Below are 15,173 nucleotides of genomic sequence, written 5' to 3'. Positions count from 1 at the left end.
AATGGAGCCTTATTGGTATTTCTTCATTGTAGATTTAAGAGCTGTAGTGGTTTTGTTTCTGGTGTATTTTTAAAAATATTTATTTATTTATTTATTTTTTTCCCTGCAAAATGCTACATAGGGCCGGTTTTCTCCCAGATGCTCTTTCTTCAGTTTTTGAGTCTTTACAGAAATGAGGACATGATAAACATACACCGTAGACTCTTGAAGAGAAGTGAAAAGTCTAAAACTGACCTGGAGTTCCCACTGTGGTGCAGTGTCTTGGTAGTGCAGGGATGGAGGTTCGACCCCCGCCCAGCGCAACAGGTCAAGGATCTGGTGGTGCTGCAGCTGCACCTTAGGTCTCAAGTGTGACTAGGATCTGATCCATATGCCTCGGGGAAGCCAAAAAAGAAAAAAAAAACAAAAACTGCCCAAGCTTTGGATTGTTTCTAAACTTCCTAGCTCTTGATTTCCTTGTGCTCCTAAATCACTGGATCTCTAACAATAAATGCCTCTGCCTTTTAATGATTTGTTAATCAGAACTTTGCTGTGGTTGGCAGTGCCACTGGTTATTTCCTTGATGTTACCATCTCCTCCTCAGATTTCCATTGGAGAGAATCAGTTGGGGATTTCCAAGTGAGAGGCAGAAAGGATCAAAATGGATAGGTACACTTCAAAGTTAGAATTAAATGACCACCTGCTGTGGCTGCTGAGGAAAAGTTTATAGCTTCCAGTTAAAGTTTATAGCTTTCTGATTTAGGGCTGTCATGTGAAATTTCTAGAGCCTGGTCTAATGTTGAGAAGCACAGTTTACTTCTTCAACTTGTGCCTTCACAAGATCTTGAGAAAGGTTGCCCATTTGTATGTGTTTAGATCCATGTCTACACTGGGCACTCAGGGTTGGGTTTAGAGAATCAGAAGAGGGCAGTGACACACATCCTGCTGCGGCTTTTCCTGGGTGCCGGGTCTCTTAACATGCCTGCTGCTTTTCTGGGCTGTTCATCAGAGCCCCTGTGGCCTGGCATCATTGGAGCAGTGCTTTCTCAGAATCACTGGGGTTGGGAGCGGGGCTTGGTGACACTCAGGTTCTGCAGGGGGGTGCAGGGGAAACAGGGTGTTGTTCAGTGGATGTAGAGTTTCAGTTTTGCAAGTTGAAAAAGTTCTAGAAATCTGCCGCATGATGTGAATGTCATTAAGATTACTGAACTGTACACTTAAAATAGTTAAGATGGTTTAAAAAAATGTAATTGGATATAAAGTGATGCATTTGTCATAACTCTTGAAATTATGCACCAAGGCCTGTACACTGCACCATAATTAAATTACACTTCAATTGAAAAACCTCAAAACGCAAACATGGTACAGGTTTGGGCCTCATGCCCAGAGGTCCCGATTCCAGAAGTGCAGGATGGGCCCAGATTTTGCATTTCTGTCAATTCCCTGATGGCACTGAAGCTGCAGGTCAGGGAGCACGAGTTCAGGAGCTCCCTGCTGCCTCTCTTTGTACCCTCATTGCCCTGCATCTTTTCCTCCCGTCCCTGCATTAGAGTCCAAGCTTGTGACTATGCATAATTTGTGGCAGAAGCAAGGTGGTCTAGCAATTAGTGGCGTCAAGTGTAGCATCTGAAAGGACCACCAAGGTGATGCCATTGACTTCAGTCTCGTGGTGTTTACTTTCTGAACAAAGTCGTTTACCATCTGCACAAGCAGAAGAAATCCATCACCCAGCACAAAGCATAAATCGATAATAACTGTGGATATAGAAAGCCAGAATTCTATTCTCGATGTGCGTCAGTGATTATGAGAAAAACAAATCATAGGTAGTAGAAGCCCTTGAAGTTTTTAGGTACAGAATCATTTTCTTACTATTGATTACCCTTAATACATCACTCCTTCATTTTTTTGTTTCTGAGGTGGAGGTGTTGGTAAAACGGTTCTTTTGTGCTTCAGGAGTAGTTTTAGATTTTTTAAATGATCTGTTCTCCCTGAGCTTCTTTGTTAGTGCCAAAAAGTTCAGAAAAGATAGGCATGGCAGTAACTTGTGGGCAGCGTGGGGAAGGTTGCATGTGGGGTTTTAGAGGAGAGAGGGCTTACTTCTGCTCCAGGATCATTAGAGCCTACATCAGGTCATGGGTGCTCTTTCTATAGAGACATTACTAAGGGCAGGAGATGTGGGCATGCATTGGGAGGACATTCAAAGTAGAGAACATCCTGCGATGATGAAAATGGTTTCTTTACAAACTGACCAAGAGGATAGCCATTAAGCACCTGTCCACTGAGTCCTTATAATGTGGCTAGTTTCACCAAGGAACTGAATGTTAAATGGTATTTAGTTGGTTTTGTTTTGTTCTGTTTTTGGCCGTGCCTGTGGCATGTGGCAGTTGCTGGGCCAGGGATCAAACCCGAGCCATAGCAGTAACAATGCCAGATCCTTAACTCACTGAGCCACCAGGGAACTCCAAATTGTAATTAGTTTTAATTAGCTTAAATAACTACTTAAATGGCTGGTGGCCACCTCAATGGACAGGGCAAGTTTCTGCTGTGGTCAGTCTAGGCTGGAGGAGGTTTAGATGAGGAGCAGGAAGGGACTGAGAAAAGGGGTCTGGGTGAGGAAAGGACTAAATGTTGGGCTGAATGGGTGGATCGTTTTCTCTGGGCCGTGGGATGGCCTTGAAGATTTTGAACAGAGAAGGTGTTTGGGGAAGAACATTCTAATGGTGCAATACTAAACGGAGCCAGAGAGGAGGGAGTCTGGAGTAGATGATAATCTAAGGAGTGTCAGGATGCTACGAGATGTGCCAGCATGTAATGGCAAAGATGGGGAAGGGGAAGGGTGTCTAAGCGGGTGGGTGTTGGGGTGCTGGGGAGGTTTCCCCAGGCCTTAGGCCTGGGTGACAAGGAGGATGTGAGTGAAACAGAAAGGTGGGGTGCTAGTGGAGTCGCTTAAGGTGCTTGTAGATCTGAGGTGGCGTTGGAGGGAGATGAAGGGCTCTTCTCTCAGTGGAATGCGGCCTGCATCTGAATCCACTGAGTGCTTTTCTCTGGCCCAGGGTTTACTAGACATTGTGGATTTAATTCCCACCTGCAGACAGTGTGGCCTGTTTTGCCTCTGGCTCCACCTGCTTCCTCCAGCTCCTGCTTCCTTTCTTAACTGCCTGCCACCATCTCGCTGCTCTCTTGTGGCTCCTACAGTTGCTCACTGTTGACCCCACAAATGGGAACCCAGACCCACCACTGTTTGCACAGGTCACTGAGGTCACGTCCTACGCTGTCAGTGCTGCACGTCTCTGGGCCTCTCACAGAGCCTGGCGTGTCTGTTTACGCAGTAAGAGGAGGAGGCAGGATATTCACTACCATCCCCGTGCACATGCACCATGCACGCTGCTCCCTCACACTGGGTGTGACTCCAGAAAGCTTCTAGAAGGTTCTCAATACCCAATGCTCCTGCAACAGTCACACCCTTGCTTAATTAACAGGCCATGCCCTCAAGGCCTGGGATGTAGTCTTCAGCTTCTTAGGAATCTTCAGGCCTTGCTTACTTCCAAAGGGGCAAGTCAAGTGTTTATTCCTTCAGGGAGTATGTCAGTGTCAAGTCCTACCTTTGTTGATAGAGACACAGCAGTGAACAAAACACAGCCTGGTTCTTGTGATTGGACCTTCTCTAGGGAAGAGAAGTGATAAGTCAGTTCATGAGACTGAGTGGGGTCAGTGTCCAGAGAAGCTGGGGAGCTAGAGTGGGGCTGCAGTGATGGAGGAGGCAGGGAGGATAGTCCAGAGGCTGCTCTGATCTGGTGACACTTGAATAGAGATATGACTGAAGAGGGAGAGGGAACCAAGCACAAATCCAGAGGGCAAAGGGTGCAAACAGCAGGTGCAAAGGCCCTGGGGTAGGCGTGTACTTTATGTGTTCAGAGAACAGAAAGTGGCTGGTGGGGCCTAAGGAGAGTGAAGGGGGGGTGCGGTGGGAAGGAAGGTAAGAGAAGTAGGGGGCAAGATCACATAGGGCCTCATGGGCCCCCGTAGGGACTTAGAAATTAATTCTGAAGGAAATGGGGAGTGTTTTGAGCATAGGAGATACAGGATTTGCTTTGGGACTGAAGTTGCCCTCTGGCTGCTGTGAAGAGACGTAGGCCATAGAGGAGGTGGCGCAGGTGACTGACTGGGATGGTGTTGCAGTAAATAATTGATGATGATAAAGTGATGGTGGCTGGTGCCAGGGGGTGCAAGTTGTGAGCAGTGCTTGGATTCTGGATGTAATTTGCAGAATTTGCTGGGGAATGTGATGTGGTGGACTATGAGGAACAGTGGAGCCAGGGATGGTGCCCAGGCTTGTTGGCTAATGGTGCCACAGCAGTGACCTGAGCCATAGCAGTGACAACATGAGATCTTTAACCTACCACCAGGGAACTCTAAGTGTCCTTGTATTTATTTCTTACTTTAATTTAAAAATAATAGCTTTATTGATGCAATTCACAGGCCATGTTAATTCACGCTTTTGATGTGTGCCGTTCACATGAATTTTAGGATGCCCCCAGAAATGTGTAACCATCACCACATTCAGCTTTTGGGTATTTTCGTCACGCCAAAAAGAATCTTACCTCTTAGCTCTCACCACCTCTTCCCTCCATCCTCCCAGACCCTGCCAACCACCAACCTACTTTCTGTCTCTTTAGGTTGGCCTGTTCTGGGCATCTCATATAAGTGGGATCATGTCATATGTGGTCTGTGCCTGGCTGAGCTTTTCATTGTAACTCTGGAGTTTGTCCTTGTGTGCTCCAGTTTTCCCCATTTTTTCCTTTTTCTTCTTCTTCTTCTTCTTCTTTTTTTTTTTTTTTCCTATTTTTGGCTGTTCCCACAGCATGCAGAAGTTCTTGGTCCAGGGATTGAATCCACATCATAGCAGTAACCTGAGCCACAGCAGTGACAATGCTGGATCCTTAACCTACTAGGCCACTAGGGAACTCACTTCCCCATTTTCCTTTAGTTTTATTCATTCAGTCCTTAGAATTTTTTTTTAACCAAGCACCTGTGTAAAACCAGCCATTGTGTTGGGATTCTAGAAGTGAAAACCCGAGTTCAGTTTCCTGATGTCATAGAAATCTGATTTGGATGAACTGACGACCGCATGGCCACAGCGCCCCTCCTGAGCTCCTGGCTGACTTTGGTGATTGCTGGTTCTTCCTCCCAGATCATGGAGGTGGCCTCTAATCTATGTTGACCACATAGAGCCCTAAGTAGCCAGCTAAGTAATCAGTGTTCCTGTACCAAAAAAGAGCTGATATTCCTGCTCCACTGGGAAGTCAGGTAGATGGACAGTTGCATAAATACAGTTGGGTAAGTGCCAAATTGGGTGTGGACAGAGTGCTTAGGGATTCCTTTCAGGATGGAGGCATCATTTTCAGCCTCTGCGAAGTATGATTGAGGTAAGCTTCAAATGATCATTTGGAGGGATTTCCCTGGTGGTCTAGTGGTTAAGGAACTGGTGCTGTCACTTCTGTGGCTCAGGCTTGATCCCTGGCCCTGGAATTTCCGCATGCCAAGGGATTAGCCAAGGAAGAAAAAGAAAAAAAAAAAAAAAGGATCAGTTGGAACTTACTAGTCCTTCCCAGGGCTGGAAAAAGAAATGTCTTTGGGCAGATCCCAGCTTGTTGAATGCAGAGACCATGTCTTTTTTTTTTTTTTTTTTATCTTTTTTCTTTTTAGGGCTGCGTCCATTGCATATGGAGGTTCCTAGGCCAGGAGTCCAATCGTAACTGTAGCCATTGGCCTGTGCCACAGCCACAGCAACGCCAGATCCAAGCCACCTCTGCAACCTGTACCACAGCTCGTGGCAACGCCAGATCCTCAACCCACTAAGCGAGGCCAGGGATCTAACCCACAACCTCATGGTACCTAGTTAGATTCGTTTCCACTGCGCCATGACGGGAACTCCCAGAGACCACATCTTAAGCATCCTTCTGTCTATAATATCTCACATGGTGCTTTGCTAACTGGGCATTCAGGGTGGCTGGTATGATGGTAACTCATTCAGCCCTGGTGCCTGCTTACCCTTCAGCCTGCCCTAAGGGAGGGTGGGTCTTTAATGTCTTAAACCATTGCTTTTCCTCTTAAAAAATAACCAAAACACAGGAAGAGTAGGATGGGTCTCAAGAAGTTTCTTCCCTACCTTTTCTGGGTATCCTTGGACAGCAGGCTGCCTACTTCTCTACTTGCCTGTAGACCACAGCGGGTCTCCTGAGGCCAGTGGGTGGTCCGTGCTCTCCAGGTCCCTGTCTTGGCTGCTGTGTGTTTGTCCCATGTGGTTCCCAGATCTCCCCAGACTGAGGTGTTCTTTTTTTGGGGGGGATGGATGGAAGGAGGGGGACATTTCTGTGAATTCCCTTTTCTTCTTTCTTTCTTTTTTTGCTTTTTTAGGGCCACACCTGTGGCATATGGAGTTTCCCAGGCTAGGGGATAAGTCAGAGCTGTAGCTGACAGCCACAGCCACAGCAACGCCAGATCTGAGCTGCGTCTGAGACCTACACCACAGCTCACGGCAACGCCAGATCCTTAATCCACTGAACGAGGCCAGGGATCGAATCCTCATGGATACTAGTCAGATACGTTTCTGCTGAGCTATGATGGCAACTGTCTGTGAATTCCTTTCTGCTGCAGCCTCAGGTTGGGGAAGGGATACTACCCCTGGTCAGGATCAGGGGCATCTTGGGTGGCCTTGACCTTTGTGGCCCCAGAGCCTGTGTGTCCTCATTGCTGGAAAGGGGCCGGGATGGAGTATGGCCTACATCCTGCAGCTTCTAGAAGGACGCTGCGGGATAGGGATGAGCACAAGCAGGGAGAGTGGCTGCTTCAGTGTGGCCCCCAGATCCCTGAGCCTACGGGTTCCTCATGTACCCCTGAGGATGCTTCAGCCTTCTGAGAGCACTAGCTGTTGGCTCAGCATTCCCCCTGCATCCTTTTCCTGTGCCTTCTCTCTCCCAGGCCTCTCAGTGGCTCTCTGGGGTGGGGGAGTGGTACCAGCTCGCATCACAGGTAAGGGGACAGCCTGACAGGTGGAAGGTGGTGGATTAGGGATTTACGTCCAAAGCTCGCTCTCTCCAGCCACAGCTCAGAGCTCTGCTGGGTGCTAAGCTGCCTCGCAGAGCGCTGGTCATGCGTTCTCTTTCTTTTCCTTCTTGCAACCTTTATCCCTGTGCCAAGGGCTTCCCATGAGTTTGGAAGTATGGCCCTGGTGCCACCCAGGACTGGGGCGAAGCAGGTGTGGCCCTGAGACCCATAGGGTTTCAGTGTACCCTTGGCTAGGCTGCGATGTCCATGACAGGCTAGGCCGGAAAGGGCTGGACACTTGCTGATGGAGATAAGGTCATAAAGCACCACACTCAGCGCTGGCATTTAGCCTGAGCCCCTCACGTTTGCGCCCTCCCCCTGATTCGTGGAGCCCCGCATGCCCGGGCTGGTGGTCCCGCTGACATGCTTCCCAAACCACCACTGCAAAAGAAGCACCCTCCCCTCACCATTTGCTGCTGCTGCTTCCCTTTTCTTGGCTGTACCTTCTCTAGGTTTCCTTTGCTCTTTGCCTTTCCTTTCTTTTTGGCTTTCACTTAAGATGGTTTCCAAGCAGACATGCGGACATTGGAAAAGGGCTGGTGATGCTCCTCCTGTGAATGCTTCCCTCCCGTGTTTTGAAAGGACCGCCTTTTGAATCCTCTTGGTGTGACCTTTCCTGATGACCTTGGCTGATGACGAATGCCCCCTCCCTCTTCCTCCCCAGAAGCGCCTTCCTCCTCCCTTCCTGGGTGTGCTTTATTTAAAATTAACCTTTCTGCAGGTCGGCCCCTTTGCTCAGGACGAGCATCTGTCCTTCCAGTCTGTGAGAGCCAAGTGTGGTAAATGTGTGTGTATGTGTGGTTAGAGCCAGAAAGCCAGCGAATCCACTGGGAGGCAGCAGAAGGATTGTGATGTCAACTAACCCAGCGTCCCCCCTGCAATGGCAGCTGAGACCAGCCTGCTGCTTGGACATGCTCGTACCTGAACCTGTCAAGGATAAGAGCCAGCACCTCCATCGGGTCCGCCCCCACCGTGGCCTCATTGTCCCTACCTCCAAATGGCAAGATAAGGTTCCCTGACTACAGGGGTGGCCTGCAAGGCACAGTTGGTCACCTGGCTTCCACGGGGTTCCACAGAGAAGACAGTACATGTGAGGAACCTTCAGCAGCTGCCCTGCGTTGGGGCTGAGGGGTGTCAGCTGGACCAGACACCGTCCGAAGACATGTGTCCGATGGCAGCCCCTTGGCATGACTTCTAACCAGAGACCAGCATCCATTTATTCAACCGGGAGCCCTGCCACCTGGCAAAGATGGCCCACTTTTGGGGAATTAGAGACAGGCACGTGAGAGACTCTTCTGGAGGAGAAAGCCTGCCTATGCTGAGCATGGGAAGAACAGTAGGTCACTGGGAGCTGTCCTTGCACAGTCAGAGGACAAACTTCACATCTGTGTCTGTCCTCAGGGAACACTCTTTCCAAGCATGTGGTAGGGAGGTCTGTGAACTTGTCAGTCACGGAGTCTACATTTCCTATTGGGGAATGAGGGACAGAAATGGCTGGTGAAATTTGCTGACCAGCTGGCCATGTCTGTGGGTCCCAGCCTCGGCCCATGGCTATTGACTCGAGCCCCAAGTTGAACCAGGTCCTTGGATCCAGCTGTGCCTGTTCTCATGACCGTGGCCTGTTAGATGGGGCTTCTTAGGATGTAAAATGTAACTAATATGAAGATGCATTGTGAAGTCAAGTAATGATCATGATAACTTGGTTAACTACACTGTAAATAACTGAGATGAAAAGATGAATAGGAACTCAAAGGACTAAATCCTTGGTTTTATGGCTTTCATAAACATCAACAACATTAACCTCATTATCACTAGAACCAAAAGAAACAGAAATTGGTTCGGTTGTTGGTCCCTGGGCACTTGTACCTCTTAGACACTCAGACACCCTTCCTTTTCCAGTATTCACTGTTTCTTTATTTGTCCCCTTGGTCTGTCTCCGTTGACCCACTTTCCTAGTCTCTCTGGCCCCCTAATCTCTGTCCATATTTCAATATCATGTTCTTTTTTTAAAAAAAAAACAAAAACCTCTCATTTTCTGACAGAGCAATGTCTCTTGACTTGTGCCCCCTAGTGAGCCAAAGCAGACTTGTCCTGCTGGCCATGGTTGCATGTCATCAATGTTGCGTGTAGTTGTGGCACTGAGATGCATGTCACATAGGACATGCCATTTCCTGGTTACTCCTTTGCCTGCTGCTGTGATTTAGACATGTTTCTCATTTGAGGTTATCTGAGGCGGGTGCTTTGGGTCGTCTCCCTACTGCCCACCTTTAAGTGGCCCTCAGAATCCCAGACAGTCTTCTTGACATGGCTAGGGTCCCTCTTTTCCTGTAAAAATAGTGCCTGGATAGTGTTCAGTTCTTGCCTTCAATGTCAAGGTTCTTTGGCATAGCTCAGCCCACCTGTGCCTCCACACCAAGGTAATAGCATGTGGGGAGAGGTGCCAGGCTTGAAAAAATGATTGAGTTGGAGTTCCCTGATGGCCTAGTAGGTAAAAAATCTGATGTTGTCACTGCCGTGGCATGGGTTCGATCCCTAGCCCGGGAACTTCAGCATGCTGTGGGCATGGTCAAAAAAACCCAAAACAAAACAAATTAAAAAAAAAAAAAAAGATCTGTGGCATATTTGCTGCTGGAAGAGAACTTGATGTTGATTCTCTAGCTGGTTTTGTTTCTTATCCATGGTCAGGTAGATTTTTAGGAGGTTTGTAGCTCCCTTGAGCTCAGTGGGTTTTGTTTTTCTGTTGAAGATGTGGTCTAGCTAAGAATACTATTCCAGGAGGGTGAGAGCCTATTCTCATCCTTTTTGAAGGAGACCCCTCATACCTGCATGTGTGTGACTTAAGGGCTCTGTGTAGAGGTGCTCCCTGTCTGACGATGAAAGTCTTCTTTGAAAGCTGGGTAATGATGCCACACAGGCTTCTCTCTAATGCCTCAAGTCTAAGGGTTCAGCCCTTTGAATTGAGACGCTAGGTTATTAGGTGCTTACAAATAAAGAGGACATTAGAACATCCAATCGCTTATATGGGCCCCAGCTCTCTGAGGGCCAGCTCTTAGTTTAAAAAAGAGAGATCATGGGAGTTCCCATTGTGGCTCAGTGGAATCGAATCCAACTAGTAATTATGAAGAAGTGGGTTTGATCCCTGGCCTCACTTAGTGAGTCAGGGATCCACTGTTGCTGTGAGCTGTGGTGTAGGTTGCAGACACAGCTCAGATCCCGAGTTGCTGTGGCTGTGGTTGTGGCATAGGCCAACAGCTACAGCCCTGATTCGACTCCTAGCCTAGGAACTTGCAAATGCTGTGGGTCCAGCCCTAAAAAGCAAAAAATGAATAAGTAAATAAAAAGGAGAGGTCATTGTAAAGAAAGACCTACATTATCCAAGGAAGGAAAAAGAGTAGTGAGGCCTGGAAAGGGGAGTAGATTTGGGGGCGTGGGGTGGAGTGAGGCTGGCAACAGGGAATCAAATGCATTCTGAAGATCAATGTCTGTTTCCTGGTTTTTCCTGGAACTGACTCAGACTGTAATTAAATCGCCTGTGTGTATGGAATAAAATAGCTTGGAATTTCAGTCTTGCTTGGAGTTTGCATTTGTATTGCAAAATTAAGATTTTGGTGAAAAAGAAGAGATGAAAGCAGAGTTCAGTGTTTCCCCTCCACAGGTGTGTCCCCATCCTTGGCCAGCCTGCTGGACCCATGGAAACCTAACACCAGTTATGATGTTGCTTCTGGAGTGTGGATGAGCTACTCCCTAGCAAATAAGAAGTAGAGGGAGTTCCCTGGTGGCTAGTGGTTAAAGATCTAGCATTGCCACTGGGTTTGAGCCCTGGCCCTAGGAACTTCTGCATGTTGCAGGCATGGTCAAAAAAAAAAAAAAAAAAAAAAATCCAAGAAGAGCTGGACCCTCTCTCCGTAAAATGCCCAGATACAAAATTTATGTATGAAATGTCAAGGATAGTGATAGATATCTTTTTTTTTCTTTTTAGGGCCGTACCCACGTCATATGGAAGTTCCCAGGCTATGGGTTGAATCAGCTCCAGCTGCCAGCCTGCACCATAGCCATAGCAATGCAGGATCCGAGACACATCTGCGACCTACACTGTAGCTCACAGCAATGCTGGATCCTTAACCCCACTGATTGAGGCCAGGGATCGAACCCACATCCTGAGGAATCTAGTCAGGTTTGTTACTGCTGAGCCACAGTGGGAACTCTGGTGGTGATAGATATCTTACAGAGTGTTCAGGGTCCAGATTAAGAACCCTTGCTGTGGGGCCCATGTCACTTCTGAGCTTCCAGGGGTGCCCCTGAACCCTAGCTTCCAGGTAGCCTTTTCCTGCCCATCAGCTTGGCTTGCCTGTCCCCCAGTTGGCTAACAGGCATGAGTCATTTGATGTTTGTAGCACCACATGCCCTGAGGTGCTCATGTGAATTATTGAGTCATAATTTTTATTTTCATTAAAAACCTCATTTTTTCCCAAAGCCTGCTTCTCCTTAAAACACATTCTTATTCCATTTTCTCTTCAAGTTTGCATACACTTTGATGACCTGATTGGCCTATATGCAAAACCCTCTGGGGAATGGGGGGATTTAAAGATTCTTCCTCAGTTTTAGGAATGTTCTCAGCATTATAAAGCCATTGCTTATTTTCAATTTTCTTCTGAGGTGGAGAAACGCCATTCTGCCACCTTTGATCACCTCAGGACAGTTGTCATCACTTTATAAGTGGCAGCCTGTCAGGATTAGAGGGTGTGGTCATGCAAGGGGCCCTAGGAGGGAGGCAGAACTTCGTGAGCTTGAGGGTGAGAATGTGATGGGCCTGTAGGTCTGCTGGTGGATAATAGATTGAGATCCTTCATCGTTACTGTTGTTTTGGATTTCGCATCAGAGCAGCAGAATCTGCAACCCTTGACCCTAAAAGGGAAGGTTTTCTGCCTTTACCCTTCCATCAAAGTCAGTCTGTCTTTTGGCTGCGTCCATGTAGAATTTCTTGGTCCAGGGATCGAACCTGTGCCACAGCAGTGACAAGGCCAGGTTCTTAATCGCAAGGCCACTAGGGAGCTCCAAAGGCTTGTTCTTTGAATTCTCCATCTCAGAGTCCTTGTTAACCATGGGTGCTTTGCAGATGCTCACAGATTTGTGTTTACACAGCCAGTTGACCTCTTTCAGACTGAGGCATCCAGACAGAGACCTGTCTTTGGACCCACACCAGAGGGTGGTCTCACCTTATGCATCTGGAGTGAGTTCATCCCAGTGTGTGTGGAATTGGGGGTGTCCTTACTGACAACATGATGCATGAAACCAGCTTTTCTAAAAACTGATTACTTGAGGTTGGGTAGGAGAATTTTTGCAAGTTATCAGAAGCAGCAGGAGACAGAAATATTGCTGAATCCTTGTTTAAGCTCAGGGCACAGTTTGCTAGGGATCTGTGCCAATGAGGGGCTGTGTGTCCGTCTCTTCATGGACTTTCCTCCCTTGGCAGGACTTCAGGGTCCCCGGGAGCTCTGGCCATCAGTCACCCTGGAGTCAGCTTTTGGGACTTGTGCACGAGCCTTAATTCTCTCTGCTGGGGGCCAGGGTCCCCGGGTGGCTTCCTTGGATACAGAAATGTGATGTTGATTGAAGTGGAGAGAGCTGGAGAGATTTGTGTGCATGGTGATATGTGTTCTTAGCATCACATAATAAGTAAGTGGCAGGATCTTGTGGAAGGCTTCCGGGTTCCTGAAAATGTGGGACAAGCTGGGTTTAGTTTGTAGAAAGGCAGACAGCAGGAGGAGGTGTGGTCCCGGGGTCTGCAAGCACAGCCCGCAGAATGTGACACTGGATGGGAGAGATGGAGATTGCGCCAAACTCTGGCTTGTGGACAGATGGGAAATTCACGCTTTGAAAAGAAAGCATCACTCTGCTTGGTAAACCTTACCTGGGCTATTGATTTGTTTAGTTTACAGTCAGTACTTTGGAAGAACAACCCTTTTGAAACTGAAACAGTTGCATTCCAAATGTAACTCCCTTTCTGGTGAAGTTTAAGGACCTCACAAGCCACCCCCACCCCCTTGGTGCCAGATGGTTGCGTGATTTGTTTTCACTTGTTCTTTTTCTTCCTGACATGAGATGCCCAGGTATTGCCCTCTTCTGCCCCACTGCCCCAGGTTGAGGGGAAGTTGGCTAATATAGGTGACCATCTACCAGGTCACTGCAAAGAAGTAGCAACCGCAGCAACTTGGCCTTGCAAGGGAGCATGTCTGGGTGTCTTTGACTTCAGTGGCCTCTGATTGGAAATGCAAACTTACAGTGAATGGAAACTTTAAAACTCACCTTCGTGGCTTAGCAGTTAACGAACCCGGCTAGTATTCATGAGGATGCAGGTTTGATCCCTGGCCTTGCTCAGTGGGTTAAGGATCTGGCATTGCCATGAGCTGTGATGTAGGTTGCAGATATGGCTCAGATCTGGCCTTGCTGTGGCTGTGATGTAGGTCAGCATCTATAGCTCAGTTTAGACCCCCTAGTCTGGGAACCTCCATATGCTGCGGGTATGCGGGTATGACCCTAAAAAGTAAAAAAAAAAAAAGAAAAAAAAAAGAAAAGAAAACCACACACACAAAAAAACTCACCTGGAATCCAGAGGAGGTGGAAGGAGAGGAAAGACCAGGTGCATGGGAGGGTGGCCCTGCTCTTCCCAGCTTTAGCTCTTCAGGCTCGTAACTACAGTAGCCTTGGCCACCATGGGTACTGCTGCACAGAAGCAGAAGCTGGAGGAGAGGCCAGGGGCCTCCTGGCACTGATGAAAAGTGCTGGGCTTCTGTCCCTCTTGCCTTAATTCCCCAGTGTGGAATCAGGGCAGCCCCTGGCCCCAGACATCCCTCTGTGGTCTTCTCTGGACCACAAGGTGGGTCAGGGGGTCCTCATTTATTTCAATATATCTAACAAAGCAACTCTCCTATGATGTCACTTAACACATAGTGTGAGTCTAGGGAGGCAGGTACAAAAAGGAAACTTGACTCTTGGCTGCAGGAAAGCCTCGTCGATTGGGAATTATTTGAGAAGAATGTCTGTGGAAATTGAAAATTTTAAAATGCTGCCTTAGTGCAGAGAACACCTTTTCCTCTGGCGAATTGGCAAGGAATGGCCAGCAGGTGTGTGCAAGGCTGGATGATGATAAAACACCTTGATCATTAAATGACAACAGACCATCCTAGAGTTCCCTGGCGGCTCCGTGGTTTAAGGATCTGGTGTTGTCACTGCTGTGGCTCAGGTTACAGCTGTAGCATGGGTTCAATCCCTGGCCTGGGAACTTCTGCTTGCTACAGACGTTACCCCCACCCCCTGCCCTCCTCCCACCGTAAAAAGAAACGAGATCATCTAAGGGATCTAGGAAGGCTCTCTAAAACTACTCCTGTAAAATATTAACTGATATTTCTATGATGTTTTATATTTCATAACATGCTTTTGGGTACATAAATCAACTGAGGAAGGAAAAATAAAAGGGGGGGAGGGATTAGAAAATCCTTAGCATTAAGTGGTTTATTTCCAAGACAGTTCTGAAATAAAGACTTCTTTTTTTAACTTGTAAAAAAAAAAAAAAACCCACCTTGATCACTGAATAACTTGTGTATTGGAAGCAGATGAGATGATTCTGTCTAATGAAGTTTAAAATCATTGAAGCTTTTGCATGGATATTTGGGAAAGTCTGTATCCTTTTATATTAAAATGTTTGAGCTCCTGTGTTTCTGTATGTTAACTTCATTATGTCTGACCTGTCAACAATAATTAGAAACAATGCGGTAGTGTTTTGTGTGGAGTGATTTTACTTACATAGAAACAAGTACCCTTAGAAACATAGATAAATGGGGAATTGAATAGAATTTATTCTTCCCTTTTTTTTTCTTTCTTTTTCTTTTTTTTTTCTTTTGTCTGCACCATGGCATGCAGAAGTTCCCAGGCCAGGAATCGAATCTGCACCACAGCAGGTCGACAATGCTGACTCCTTAGCCACTAGGCAACTAGCGAATGCCTAGGGTTATTTCTTTCAGCAGAATTCTGAAGAAATCTTTATGTGGTAGCCAGAGTACTTGGTATTTAAGTATTGGGAAAATTTT

General features: G+C 47.3%; 1 protein-coding gene across 2 annotated transcripts in view; it reads left to right on the top strand.

The window, feature by feature from the left end:
- OSBPL10 (oxysterol binding protein like 10) overlaps positions 1–15,173 on the top strand; it is a 327,444-nt gene that overhangs the window by 273,939 nt on the left and 38,332 nt on the right. The window lies entirely within an intron of this gene.

Source organism: Phacochoerus africanus, chromosome 1, assembly GCF_016906955.1.
Source record: "Phacochoerus africanus isolate WHEZ1 chromosome 1, ROS_Pafr_v1, whole genome shotgun sequence".
In the NCBI taxonomy this organism is placed as follows: Eukaryota; Metazoa; Chordata; class Mammalia; order Artiodactyla; family Suidae; genus Phacochoerus; species Phacochoerus africanus.
This window is presented reverse-complemented; position numbering and strand designations above follow the sequence as displayed.